Raw genomic sequence first — 13,550 nt, 5'->3', positions numbered from 1 at the left:
TGTGTTGCTGTGACTGATGTAATAAAAAGATGAGTGATCAATAGCTAGGCAGGAGAGGGTAGCTGGTGTTTCTAGGGAGAGGGAGGAAGAGGAGGAGGGCCCTAGGCAGGAGAGGGTAGCTGGTGTTTCCAGGGAGAGGGAGGAAGAGGAGGAGGGATCTAGGAGTGCAGATTTTGTCAGCAAACTCAGAACAAGTAGGATGTGCTGTATTGAGAAGAGGCAAAAGCCATGTGGTAGGACATGGATTAATAAAAACAGGTTAATTTAAGTTATAAGAGTTAGTTGGGAAAAACCTTAAGCTAAGGCCAAGCTTTCATAATTAATAAATGAGTCTCCATGTCATTATTTATGGTCTGGCAGTCCAAGACAGTCTGACAAGAAAAAAAAGCTTGCTATAAACCTCAAATTGTCCAAACTATCACACTGGACTGAAGCAGTCTGTGGGACATTTCCTTGATTAAACGTTTGATATGGGAAGGCCCAGTCCACGGGGCAGTATTACTCCTGGGCAGGTGGTACAGGTGGCACAGGAAAGCAGGCTGGATGAGAACAAGTTGGTAAGTGGTGCTCCTCCATGGTCTCTGTTTCAGTTCCTGCCTCTAGGTTCCCACCTTGAGAAACTTGCTTCTTTTCCTAGAAAAGGCAATGCGTTCATTTAAAGCAAACTCACAATTCTACTCAGATTGTGTTCCTGCCCTGGCCTCCCTCAATGACGGACTAACATCTAGAAGAAAAATAAACTGTTTCCTCCTTCGAGTTGCTTCTGGTCATGGTGTTTATCACAGCAAAAGGAAGCAAACTAGGCCAGAGGGAGTCTGGACCAAGGCGGGGTTGGTGACTCTGTGACTCTGCAGTGCTGTGTGACCAATGAAAGGGAAGCCAAACAGAAGGGGAGGCTGATAGGAAGGGAGTAGGCTGAGCTGGGTATTGCCTAAGGACATTGGGCGCCTATGTGGAATTTAACTAATGAGAGACTAACTGGTGTGTTAAGTCCCTGAAACAAGGGCAACTGACCAAGCCTGTGCACTTCGATGATGCTACACTAAGAGACATTCCTTGTGCCTTCCAGCTTAAGAGCTTTTTTCAGATGAGTCTTAGGGTTTCTATTGCTGTGATGAAACACCACGACCAAAGCAACTTGGGGAGGACAGGGTGATTATCTAACTATACTTCCATATCCCTGCTCATCACTGAAGGAACTCAAGCAGGGCAGGAATCTGGAGGCAGGAGCTGATGCAGAGGCCATGGAGGAGCGCTGCTTACTGGCTTGCTCCTCATAGCTTGCTCAGACTGCTTTCTTATAGAACCCTAAAATACTAGACAGGGGATGGCACCACCCACAATGAAATGGACCCTCCCCCATCAATCACCAATTAAGAAAATATCCTACAGGTCTGCCTACAGCGTGATCTTATGGAGGCATTTTCTAAATGAGGTTCCTTCCCCTCAGATGATTTTAGCTTGTTTCAAGTTGACATAAAAGCAGCCAGCACAGTGAGTGTATAAGATTTTAAAATATTCTGTCACCCTTCACAAACTATTGTGTGGTTTTTCTCTGCTGGTCAGTTACTACAGGGGAATAGCACTGATTAATTTTCTTTTCGTTTCTTTCTTTCTTAATGAATAATAGCTTTTCCATTTAGAATTGAAGGTTTATTTATTTTATGTGCATTGGTGTTTTGCCTGCATGTAGGCCTGTGTGAGGGTGTTGGGTCCCCAGGAACTGGAGTTACAGACAATTGTGAGCTCCCATATGGGAATTGAACCAGGTCCTCTGGAAGAGCAGGCAGTGATCTTAACTACTGAGCCATTTCTCCAGCTTTCTGGTTAATTTGTAATCACTAACAAACACTGCATTCCTGAAACAATCTCAGTTAAGGAAAGATATCTTCTTATTATTTTAAGATTTATTTATTTATTTATTTGTGTGTGTGTGTGTGTGTGTGAGAGAGAGAGAGAGAGAGAGAGAGAGAGAGAGAGAGAGAGAGAGAGAGAGAGAGAAGAGAGAGAGAGCTCTTGTAGGAGAATATGAGAACCATGTGTGTGCAAAAACCTGTGGAAGCCATAAGAGGGCATTAGGAGCCATGGAGCTAGAGCCACAGGCCGTTGTGGGTACTGGAAATGAGACCTACAAGATTCTGCAAGAACAGTTAGTGCTTTAAACCATATATAGCCATCTCTTAAGTGCCAAACAAAGTGTGATTTATTAGTGTATTTAAATATTTGTTTATGCACATAATTCTTTGAGATTGGGTCTCACTCTGTAGCCTTGACTAGCTTGGAACTTACTATGTACACCAAGCTAGCCTGACACTCACTATGTAGATCAGGCTAGCCTGGAATTCACAGATACTAACCTACCTCTGCCTTCTGAGTGCTGGGATGGAAGGTGTGTGCCACCATGTTGGGCTTGTCTTACCTTTGTGTGTATTGATGGGCTCTGGTTGCTAGTTATTTTTAGAGATGAAGACATGTCTGTAGTTCGCCTAGTCAGGTTTCTCATCAAGGCTACATCCTCCTCTTTTATATTCTAAAAGGACAGCATGAAGAACTGAACTCACCAGTGCAACCCTTCCTTCTCTCCTTCCTTTCTTCCCCTTCTCCCTTTCTGCTTCCTCCTTCCCTCCTCTCTCTCTGTCCTGTGGATCATATTTGGTTATCCAGTGCAAGCACCGTGCCCTTAGGCTGTACCTCATCGGTCAAGTCTTGTGAGGCAGGACTATAATTTGTATGAAAAGTCTGTAATGCTGGTTTAATCTCCTTACTGGTTAGCAGATGATACAGATTTTTCATTTTTCCATTATGATTTCTGGTAAGTTGCATATTTTTTCAGAATTTTTCCCATTGTGTTTAAACTTTTCAATTTACTGGCATAAGGTTCAGTTCATCACAACCTTCTCTTAAGTATTTAACATCTGCACAATCTGCAATGTGGGTCCCTCTCATTCCTAATGTTGGGCCCTTTTCTTTTTCCTTGCATAAGATTGCAAGGTTTGTTATTTTGTTAGTCTTTTTGAAGAGCCAACTCGTGGAGTATTGATTTTTCTCTGCTAAATGTTTGTTTTCTGTCTTACCAATTTCTTTTCTTCTTTTTATAGACTCTACCCTGCAACTCTCTTGCTGTTCATTTTCTAGCTTTTTGTGATATCTGCCCAGCTAATTAACTTGAAGTTTGTCTTAGATCCTCAAATAAACAATTCAGGCTGTAAGATTCCCATCTTTCCTTATGCCCTGCACATTTTAGTATCTGTGCTTTCATGATCTCTCAGTTCAAAGAGTTTTCTAAGCTCCATCGTGATGTCTGTTTTGATCAGCTATTTAGAAACATTTTTCTTAATTTCCAGGCATATCATGATTTGGGAAGCTGTAGTTGTGATATTCATTTCTGGCTTAGTTCCACCATAGTCAGAGAAACACTGTAAATGGATCCAAACTCTTGCACTGGGTTGTGTCTTCCTTTCCGTATGTTATGAACTGGAACATGAGCAGGGCTGGGGAATTCTGTGCTTCAGAAGCAGGTGCATTCATCCTGTGGGTGTTCAGGGTCCATCCAGGCAAGCTAAGTGGTGGCTTTGTTTACATCTCTTAGTATTGTGTCTGCCTATGGTATTAGCCACAGAAATCTAGAAAATCTCCCACTAATACATAGGTTTTTCGATTTTTCCTTTCCCTTCTCTTTCTTAAACATTTACTTGACATATTTTAATGCTACATGACTGGGTGAATACACATCATAACATGTCTTTATAGGAGGCTTTTTAAAAATTGCTAGTAAGGTTGTGTTGAAATTTAGTCTGTCTGATAAAAAACATACACATGATGTATGCATTTTTCTAATTTTTTCTTTCTTTAAGATAGGGTCTCTCTATGTAGCCCTGGATGCCCTGGAACTCTGTTTAGCAAGGCTAGCTTCAAACCCACAGAAATCCACTTGCCTCTACCTCCCTAGTGCACGGATTAAAGATATATATCACCACACTTGGAGATTTTCCCACCTTTTAATTTTCAATATTTCTACACCTTTTTTTTTTAAAAAAAATAGGCAAGCCTTTGTTTATAGCCCATTAAGACATTCTCAGTCAAGTCTGACAATTTTTTACTTTAAATTGGAACAGTGAACTCACATACTGTGATGTATTTTCATTTAAAGGTACCATGTATTTTGTGTTTTATCTTCCTTGCACACATTCTATGCTTCTTTCTTTTTTCTTGACTGTTTAGATTTTTATTATTTTATTATTTCCTTCTCTTTGTCTTTTAGAGTAGACAATATTTGCACAATTTTACAATCCAAGGAGACCAAGCTCATTACCACCTTGCTAGTAGGACTCTGGGGTGCTGTCGCTTTATATGACACTCTCCTAACTTATTGGTTACTGTTGTGGCTTATTTAAATATGTATTTCTCCTTACTCTGTTAGACCATATTGTTTTGTTTAATGTCATCAATACTTAAACTTCTGCCCACAATTTCTATTTTCTTTGTACCTTTCTTCCTGTACACTAGTCTTTCTATCTTGGAATTACCCTCCTTCTGGCAGAACACTAGGATTTTCTTAAGTTGGTGACTTTATTTTAGATTATAATCTTGAAAGATACTTTTACTTAGTATAAAATAAATGGGCTAAAATGTTATTCTTCAGTACTCTTCAACCATTGTTCCGCTGTCCTTCCTATATTGTTGCTGTTGAGAAGCACCATGTATGTCTGCCACTTCCGGGCAGGCAATCTGTATTCTTGTTGGCTGCAGCTGAAGATCCCAAGAGCTGGGGCGTGGCCAGAGCCCTATATAAGCTGCCCCTGCTGAACACAATAAAGTTGGCATTCTCGACATTCTTGTTTCAAGAATGACCCGTGTCTCCAGGTCTCTGTGTGTATATGTGTTTAATCTCCAGAACCCTTTCCTGGCTCATGGAAAGTGTATAGAGTAGACATGCGCTTTACAACTACAGCCACCCAAAGGCTTATGATAATCTTATAATACAAATGCATTCAGTCTATCTGCAAACATCCCCTTAGTCTTAACTGTTCCAGTAATGTCAAAGGTCTAAGCCCAGAGTCCCCACTGAGACTCAAGGCGAACTCTTAGCTATGAGTCCCTGTACAAATAAAAAGAAAAACATATTTTCCAAGGAGGAATGGGGGCAGAAAGGAAGGTGAGGACCAAAGCAAGACTGAACCCCATTAGAGCAAGCAGCAACTCTACAGATTCACGTCTGACAGTAGAGGTATGTGGTGGCCTGACTTGGACTCTAGAATATCTTAGGGTCTCTTCTACAATGTAGGCTTCACTCGCCCAGCTTTATTTATTAACCTGTTAGAAGCATCCTTCGTGGAATCTGACCATCTGCATATTAATTAGCTTCACAGGCTTCCCCGGGAATCCTGGTGAAAGCCTCTATGAACCTGTAACTTGCATTTTGCATGTCATCATGGAGATCACATGCAATTGTTGCTGTTTAAGCAGCAGTCAGGCCCCCTGACCCTCTTGGACTATGGCTGCAGAACCTGGGGAAATACTTCCTTAGGAGGTTCTGTGTGAGCAGGTACAAGAGTCAAACTTTTAAAAAATAAGATCTTTTAAATAAGTTTATATTTTTACACCCTGGAGCTGGATTTATTAGGTCATGATAAATCCTGAAATAACTTCAAGGCATCCTTCCTATTGTCCCAGACTGAAGTACTTGGCTTCTTTCTAATGGTTCCAATCTATTTAATTATGGTCTCTTTTGCTTCAACTTTAAGGTTCTTTTCTGGCTAACTCTCATGCCTTCCACACCATTCTGCTCTTCTTTTTGCTCCCAATTTCACTCTAAACCTAAATAAAGGCATTGTAATAAGCAGGCCAAAATAAGCGGAATATTATCCTATCTTCAAAGTTCCTTCGCCAACTTTATTAGTCCATTACTTTTGAGTTTAGCCATAACTAAAATTTTGGAACACCAATAAGATGTTGAGTGTCTTTGACAAAGGGTAACAAGAACAATCCCTGGTATATTCCCCCCTCAAATTTCTTGTCTACATCTGAAACCTTATAAACACAGTCATTATTATATACTTTTCTATTGGCATTTTGAACCATTTCTACTGGTATTTTGAACCCCATAAGAGTCATGTATAAAGCTCTGCTTAAAGTATTCCAGGATACTTCCTTCCCCAAACCAAAGTCCCAACAGGCAAAGAATCACATAATCAGGTTTATTACAATAACAACCCAACTCCTGGTACTGATTGATTTTTGTATTGCTTGTTCTATGGTTAGTTACTGTGACTAAATGTAACATAGTCAACTTAAAGGAAGAGGGATTCAGTTTGGTTTAAGATTTCAGCTGGGCAGTGGTGGCGCACACCTTTAATCCCAGCACTCGGGAGGCAGAGGCAGGCGGATCTCTGTGAGTTCGAGACCAGCCTGGTCTACAAGAGCTAATTCCAGGACAGGCTCCAAAACCACAGAGAAACCCTGTCTTGAAAAACCAAAAAAAAAAAAAAAAAAAGATTTCATTAGGTTTTAGTACATCATAGCTAGGAATTCATGGTGGAACAGCTTAGTTAATGAAGACACACACATGTGGGTAAGCTTTTAGTTCATGGCAAACAAAAAAGCTTCAAGGACCTGTTTTTAGTGTCTTACTTCCTCCCATCTCCTAAAGTTTCCAGAGTCTCCCAAAATAGTGCTACCAAGCTGGGCAGCAAACATTCAAACTACAAAAGCCTGGTGGGGGTGGGTATTTCAGATTTAGACTACAATGTAACTGTGGTCTGCTATATAGGCAAGCATTGCCACATGCAACTAGGGAAAGTTTATTATTTCCCTCCCTGATGTGTATACTTCCTACACAAATATAGATATTTAGTGGTATCTTTTCTCTGTTCCAGTGTTTTAACTGCATCCAACATTTTGATTGGCCATGATTTCATTTCCACATAATTCCATATATTTAAAACTTTCCCAAATGTTTTAATAGTTTGTGTTGTCTCTTTTGCTATCAGCTTGACACACTGGTGATGTGGGAGTCCCCTCTGTGTGTTGTTTTTCTTGGTTAATGAATAAAGAAACTGCCTTGGCCTAGTTGATAGGGCAGAACTTAGGTAGGTGGGGAAGACAGAACTGAATGCTGGGAGAAGGGAGGCAGAGTCAGAGTGAAATGCCATGGACCCACCAGAGACAGATGCTGGGAATTTTACCCGGTAAGCCACTGCCATGTGGCAATACATAGATTAGTAGAAATGAGTTAAATTAAAATGTAAGAATTAGCCAATAAGAAATTAGAGCTAATGGGCCAAGCAGTGATTTAGTTAATACAGTTTCTGTGTGGTTATTTTGGGGCCAAGATAACCGGGCAGCCGGGACAAAAAAGCAGCCTTTCCTTGCAACACACTTGGACCAAAAGCCATATACTATATGATTTCAATATTTTAAATCTCTTAAGTTATGCTTTCTAGTTTATGGTATGTTTTACTGAATTTTCCAATTGTGCTTGAAAAAAATGCATATTTTACCAGTCCTGTCTGTTGAGCTCCATATAGTCAGTTAGACACAGGAGAACACTTTTCCTGTGTCCTTCCTGAATTCTTTCCCATCTTGTATTCTGCCTAGATGTCATGAATGCTAGGAGCTGGGAGCTGAGTGTCACTTACAATTGCAAATTTGATAATTTTCTCTTAACTCCATTTTCACTTCCTGTGTTTTATAATTTTGTTCTTAGTGTGCACATGTTTAGGGTTGCTATGTCTTAGGGGTCACTGTTGAGCTTTTAATTTTGTTGTAGTAATTGGCAGAAATTACCAGTTGCTTCTTCAACAAATCTGGTATGTCACTTTTCAGAGTTTTCTTTTTCTTTAAATACAAGTGTTTCAGTATCTTCATTTGATAATACAATTTCAGCATTTGTACATGCTATTTTTACATCCTTTGTTCTCATCCATGTTTTTGCTTCTTTTGTGCTTACTTTAGATGCTTGCTGGATAATGTCTCTGACAGTTCTTTCTTTGCACTTGTAAGACAGAACTAAGAAAGGCATGTTGAGGGATGACTGGGCCGTGAAGTGAGAGGACATGAAAAGGGGACAGCCCATCATATCAGAGGCAGCATGACCAGTCATTGATGGAAAGAGGTCCCCTTTAAAAGGGTTGGAGATGAGTTCATTAAGAGAGACAGCTTAAAGTAAAAGAGAGTTGCTGTGGACATGATGGGCATAGGGTTCTTCAGGAGGATGAGAAAGACTGAGCATGAACAAAGGGGATGAACAAAGGGGATGGTCTTGCTTTTATAAGCTTTTGGGGGCTGGTGGTAAGTACCACACCATCTAATTTAGTTTGATTTCGTCTATTTATTTAACTCTAAGCATGGAACCAGATACTTGGTAGGGCCTTAAAGCTTAGAAGGGGAGGGGCTGTGGGGCCACATTATAGCACTCAACTTCTTAGTTCTGTGTCAGAGAGAGAGAAAGAGAGACAGCGAGAAACAGAGACATAGAGACAGGAAGAGAGAGAGAGACAGAGAGAAACAGAGAGCTAGAGAGAGCTAGAGAGAGTGCACTGCGGTGGGAGTAAAGTTGCTTTTCCAGGCTGTCAGTCTCATCAGAGTGGTCTCCTAAAGTGACTGACATCTGTAGTGGCAGGCCCGTGCTATCACACTAAGCTGCTTATGTTGTGGTTACAAATGTTTAATAGCTCATCGTTTTAGCTTTGAAAGTGAAGCTCGAAAGATGTTCTTATTGTGCTAGTGGATGAGAAAGTGCAGCTTTCCCTCCTGGAAACCGGAAGCTCTCAGATGCATTTTATGTCCCCGAACAGCTTGGCTGCCTCAGGCCCGCTATCCTGGACTCTCATGTTCCAGTCTCAAGGGGAGGGGGGTGAGAAAAGAGCTGAGAACGAGGCAGCAGCCTCCGCTTCTGACTCCAGAAGTGGCTCCTAAATTCATTTCAGAGGAGGAAGCTGTGTGAGTGCTCTCGCTGCAAGAGCCGCGCTTGTGCACAGACGACATGTATCAACACCCAGAGCACAGGATTCTACTAGAGTCTAGAGAGCGGCAGGAATAGAAGAACACAGAAATAGAGATCTGGAGCTCGATGGACTGGACAATAGGAGCAGAGATGAGCCTGGAAGTGCTCGTGGTTCACAGAGTGCAGCCATGGCATGAAGATGGCTCCTTAGGCTGTTACCTTTCAGCAATGAGCCATGCTGGTGATGGGGTTGGGTGGTATGCTGCCTGACTTTTGACAACTTGACACAGACATTGACATATTTGCGATGAACAAATCTCAAATGAGGAACCACTTCCATCAGACTGGCCTGTAAGTGACTCTGTAGGGCTTTCTATTAATGATTGATACGGGGCCCAGCCTACTGTAGGCAGTGCCACTTCAGGGTCAGGTGATCCTGGGATGTATAAGAAAGCAAACTGGGTGAGCCAGGAGAAGCAACCTAGTAATCACGATTCCTCCATGGACTCTGCTTCAGTTCCTGCCTTGGCTTCCCTTGAAGATGGTCTGCAATCTGTAAGGCAAAAGAACCCTGTTCTTCCCAAGCTGCTTTTGGTTTATCACAGAGAAAAAACCCTAACTAGGACAATGGGTACAGCTAAGGGGCCCAGCTGAGTCTGGAAGCTATAGGGCTGGTAGGCTCCTGTTTTGCTTTCCTCCTGGAATTCTGTGAGAAAGGCATCTCGCACTATGCCATGCCAGTGTGAACAGAACTTCAGGGTGGCATGTATAGGCAGAGCACTTCATAAAACACCCTTCCCTCACCTTCACAGATTCTCGAGGCTCTTAAAATGCAGTGACAAAGAAGGTTAAGAAGAAGCAGTCCGAGAGTACAAAGTACAGGGACCCATGGTGAGCCCAGGCACAACAGCAGGGACGTAGCCTGAGCCAAAGATGCTGAAGAAGCTTCAATGGTGGAGGCAGAGTGGACTGAAGCTCACACCTGTGACCTGGGGCAGTAAGGACCAGGTGCATCTTTTCAGAGGCTGAGTGTAAGGCAGGATGGTTAAGCTGCTCTTGGAGAGCTTGGCAGAGAAAGATAAACTTCACTAATATCTGACCTGTAATAGAGTAGTCTTTTTCTCCAACACTTGTGAAGCATCACGGAAAGCAAAGGATGTTATATCTCTGCACATCTGTGTCCCATTTTCTCCAGAGGACAGGTGTGTTACAGTCCATTTTCCTGTTATTTCCTGTCTATTTTCCTAGAAATGGAAGCCTAGGAGGGATATCTGGGGGCATACATACAGTTGACCTTCATGTTCACTTCTCATTTATAGGAAAGCAGGATGGAAGGACAAACACCAACGTGCCGCTCTGCGGGGTATCCTGGACAGTCAGGTGTGTCTTTGGTGGGTTAGCTCAATCAGACAGCCGGTCATACACAGAGAAATCGATGCTCTTTTACAGTCGCCAGGAGAGGAGAGTCAATCAAAATAGCACTTTGAGCTAAGACACCTGTGTGCCTTCCAAATGGGTCATGAGTCTGAGCTATTTCCCTTCTGTGCTGTTCTTGGCTGCAACCTCAGTGTTGCCTGTTATGTATGAATAGGGCCTTGCTCTCCCATTCCATGCAAGTTCTTCTCCTGCGACCCCCTGGTGCTCAGTCTCACCTCCATTATAGCTCATATATGATTGCATCTGCCCGCCCTTGTCTTCCCCAAGAAACTGAGAGCTCCTAAAGGACACACAATTGTCATTTCTTCCTGGGTAGCATCAGTTAGTAAGAAGTTTTACTGGCCTCATCTAGGGGTTATTAAAGCAATATAGGGCTGTGAATTTACCGCGGCAGATAGGGCTCCTTTTTATTTCTGCTCCCTCTGGAAATGAGTAAGATGAAAAAAGGGGGATAAAATAAAGTTGGGATCACAGAGGTGATGAAGGTGTGAAAAAGAAAGCAGTGGTTAGCAAAGTCAACAAGACTTTGGAATCTGGAGACTGAGATGGTAACAGATCGACTGGGGCCAGTAGGCAGCGGACCTAATAGAAGCCAAGTTATACCCACAGCCAAAACCCAGAGTGACTTGGGAAATGGAGTGGTGGCAAACTCTATAGGTCGGGGTTCCAGACAGGGAGAAAGCAGGAGCAGTTGAGAGTTTTTCTAAGGAACCTTAGATATGTTTCAGTCTCCTGCTGCCTACCCTAAATCTCTCACCCAGTCAGGCAACATATGAGCCTTCTGACTAGGTTGGACTGGAGAGAACTTTGATTTCATGGGTATAAGTACAGTTGAAGCAGGGTGGGGGGGGCACATCTAGATATTATCCTTTAAGTTTCTCTTCCAGAACACAAGTAACGATCTCTGGGGGAAGTTATCCAGATTCCTAGGGCATCTTCTCATATTTGGGAACCTTACCCCTACACAAGCATGAGTGCAGTTGTGAGGCCAACTTCACACATGTGCCTAGAGTTTTGGTTGGCACTGGGACCTGATCTGCAACTATGCCTGGAAGCTCCTATGGTTAAGAGCATCTTCCCAAGGTTCACATGTTAGAAGCTTGGTCATCAGTGTAGTTCATACTAAGGGGAGGGGCCTATAAGGCAATTGGGTCACAGCCTGATGGGATGGATGCTTCAGAATGAGCTATTGAGACAGCTGTCATAAAAGAGAGATCCGCTTCTCAGAGTCTCCAGCGCTCCTCTTAGTCACGTGATCTCTCATGTCATGTCATACCCTGCATGAGGCCTTTAATAGAAGATGAACAACTTGCTCTTGAGCTTCCAGGCTCCAAAACTCTAACAACTCAGTCCCAGGCACAAAAGACTAAAACAGGAGAGCCAGCACCAGGAACCTTCATCTGGCGATGGATGGAGATAGAGACAGAGTCCCACATTGGAGCACCGGAACGAGCTCCCAAGGTCCCAAGGAGGAGCAGAAGGAGGGAGAACATGAGCAAGGAAGTCAGGACCGTGAGGGGCGCACTCACCCACTGAGACAGTGGAGCTGCTCTATTGGGAGCTCACCAAGGCCAGCTGGATTGTGACTGAAAAAGAATGGAATAAAACCGGACTCTCTGAACATGGCGGACAATGAGGGCTGATGAGAAGCCAAGGACAATGGCACTGGGTTTTGCTCCTACTTCATGTTCTGGCTTTCTGGGAGCCTAGCCAGTTTGGATGCTCACCTTCCTAGACCTGGATGGAGGGGGGAGGACCTTGGACTTTCCACAGGGCAGGGAACCCTGACTGCTCTTTGGACTGGAGAGGGAGGGGGAGACGAGTGGGGAGAGGGAGAGAGGAGGGGGAGGAGGGGGGAGGGAAATGGGAGGCTGGGAGGTGGCGGAATTTTTTTTTCAATAAAAAAGAAAAAAAAAAGACTAAAACAGATGCTAGGAGAAAAGGTCTCTGGAAGTCACAGGCAATGCAGAAAGCAACAGAGAATTAAAGAAAAAAAATCTTCCAGGAGAACCAGATGGGTCAGAAGACAGTGGGTAAAGACATTTGTCATGAAGGCTGACAACCTTAGTTCTATACTCAGGACCTACATCATGGAAGAAAAGAACAGATTCTGGCCAAGTTGTACACACACACACACACACACACACACACACACACACTATGGCTTGGGTTCTCGAACTCTAACTAGGGTGACAATGGAATGAAGCAATGACAGACACAGAGATGCACAGTCTGGGCTTTCGGATGGAGAAGCAACAGCACCCTGAAAGCTCAGTGTGTTTATTATATACAACTGAGCAGAAGGCGGGATTTAAAGTATACAACTGAGCAGGGAGACAGGATTTAAGGTATACAACTGAACAGGGAGGCCGGGTTTAAGGTATACAACTGAACAGGTAGGTGGGGTTTAGGGTATACAATTGATTAGGGAGGCGGGGTTTATTAGGGAGGCAGGTTTAGCTAATCTTGGTAGAGGCAATCTCTAGGTTATAAGCATCTGGAAGTTAAGGGAAGCTCTGGTGGACACTTTCTATAACACATCAACACTGACAAGAACCAGAGGACGGCTTTGCCCTCCCTCTGAGCCTCACCAGGGAAGGCTTTGTCACTCCCATGGGTACGAGGCATTGGGGTCTGTAGTAGATTAATAAAAACCCAGAGACAGATATTGGGGTCCAACCTGAAAGATCAGGAAAGCAAAACAGCCAGTCACTGGCTCTTACCTCTACCTTAGTCTGAATGGCGATCCTGCCTCCAGGAATCCTCAGAACGAGACTGTCTGAGAGCTGTCTCCTCCTATCTTTTTTTTTTTTTTGATTTTTCGAGACAGGGTTTCTTTGTGGTTTTGGAGCCTGTCCTGGAACTAGCTCTGTAGACCAGGCTGGTCTCGAACTCACAGAGATCCACCTGCCTCTGCCTCCCAAGTGCTGGGATTAAAGGCGTGCGCCACCACCGCCTGGCTCTCCTCCTATCTTGTATTCCTCTCTAGGGCTGGGATTAAGTGTGTGCACCACTACTGCCCAGTTTCTATGGCAAACTAGTTGGCTATTCTGATGTGTACGGCTGATCAGTGAGGCTGTTTTACTCTCTGATCTTCAGGCAAGCTTTATTTATTAAAATAAAATTAAATATCACTGCAGGGGTCCTTGACATTAATACTCATTCACTT

General features: G+C 43.2%; 1 protein-coding gene across 1 annotated transcript in view; it reads right to left on the bottom strand.

The window, feature by feature from the left end:
- The window catches only part of Nmnat3 (nicotinamide nucleotide adenylyltransferase 3), a 120,983-nt gene that overhangs the window by 13,495 nt on the left and 93,938 nt on the right, over nucleotides 1-13,550 (bottom strand). The gene's annotated exons all lie outside the window — the stretch shown is intronic.

The sequence above is a fragment of the Chionomys nivalis genome, chromosome 4 (genome assembly GCF_950005125.1).
Source record: "Chionomys nivalis chromosome 4, mChiNiv1.1, whole genome shotgun sequence".
Classification (NCBI taxonomy): Eukaryota; Metazoa; Chordata; class Mammalia; order Rodentia; family Cricetidae; genus Chionomys; species Chionomys nivalis.
This window is presented reverse-complemented; position numbering and strand designations above follow the sequence as displayed.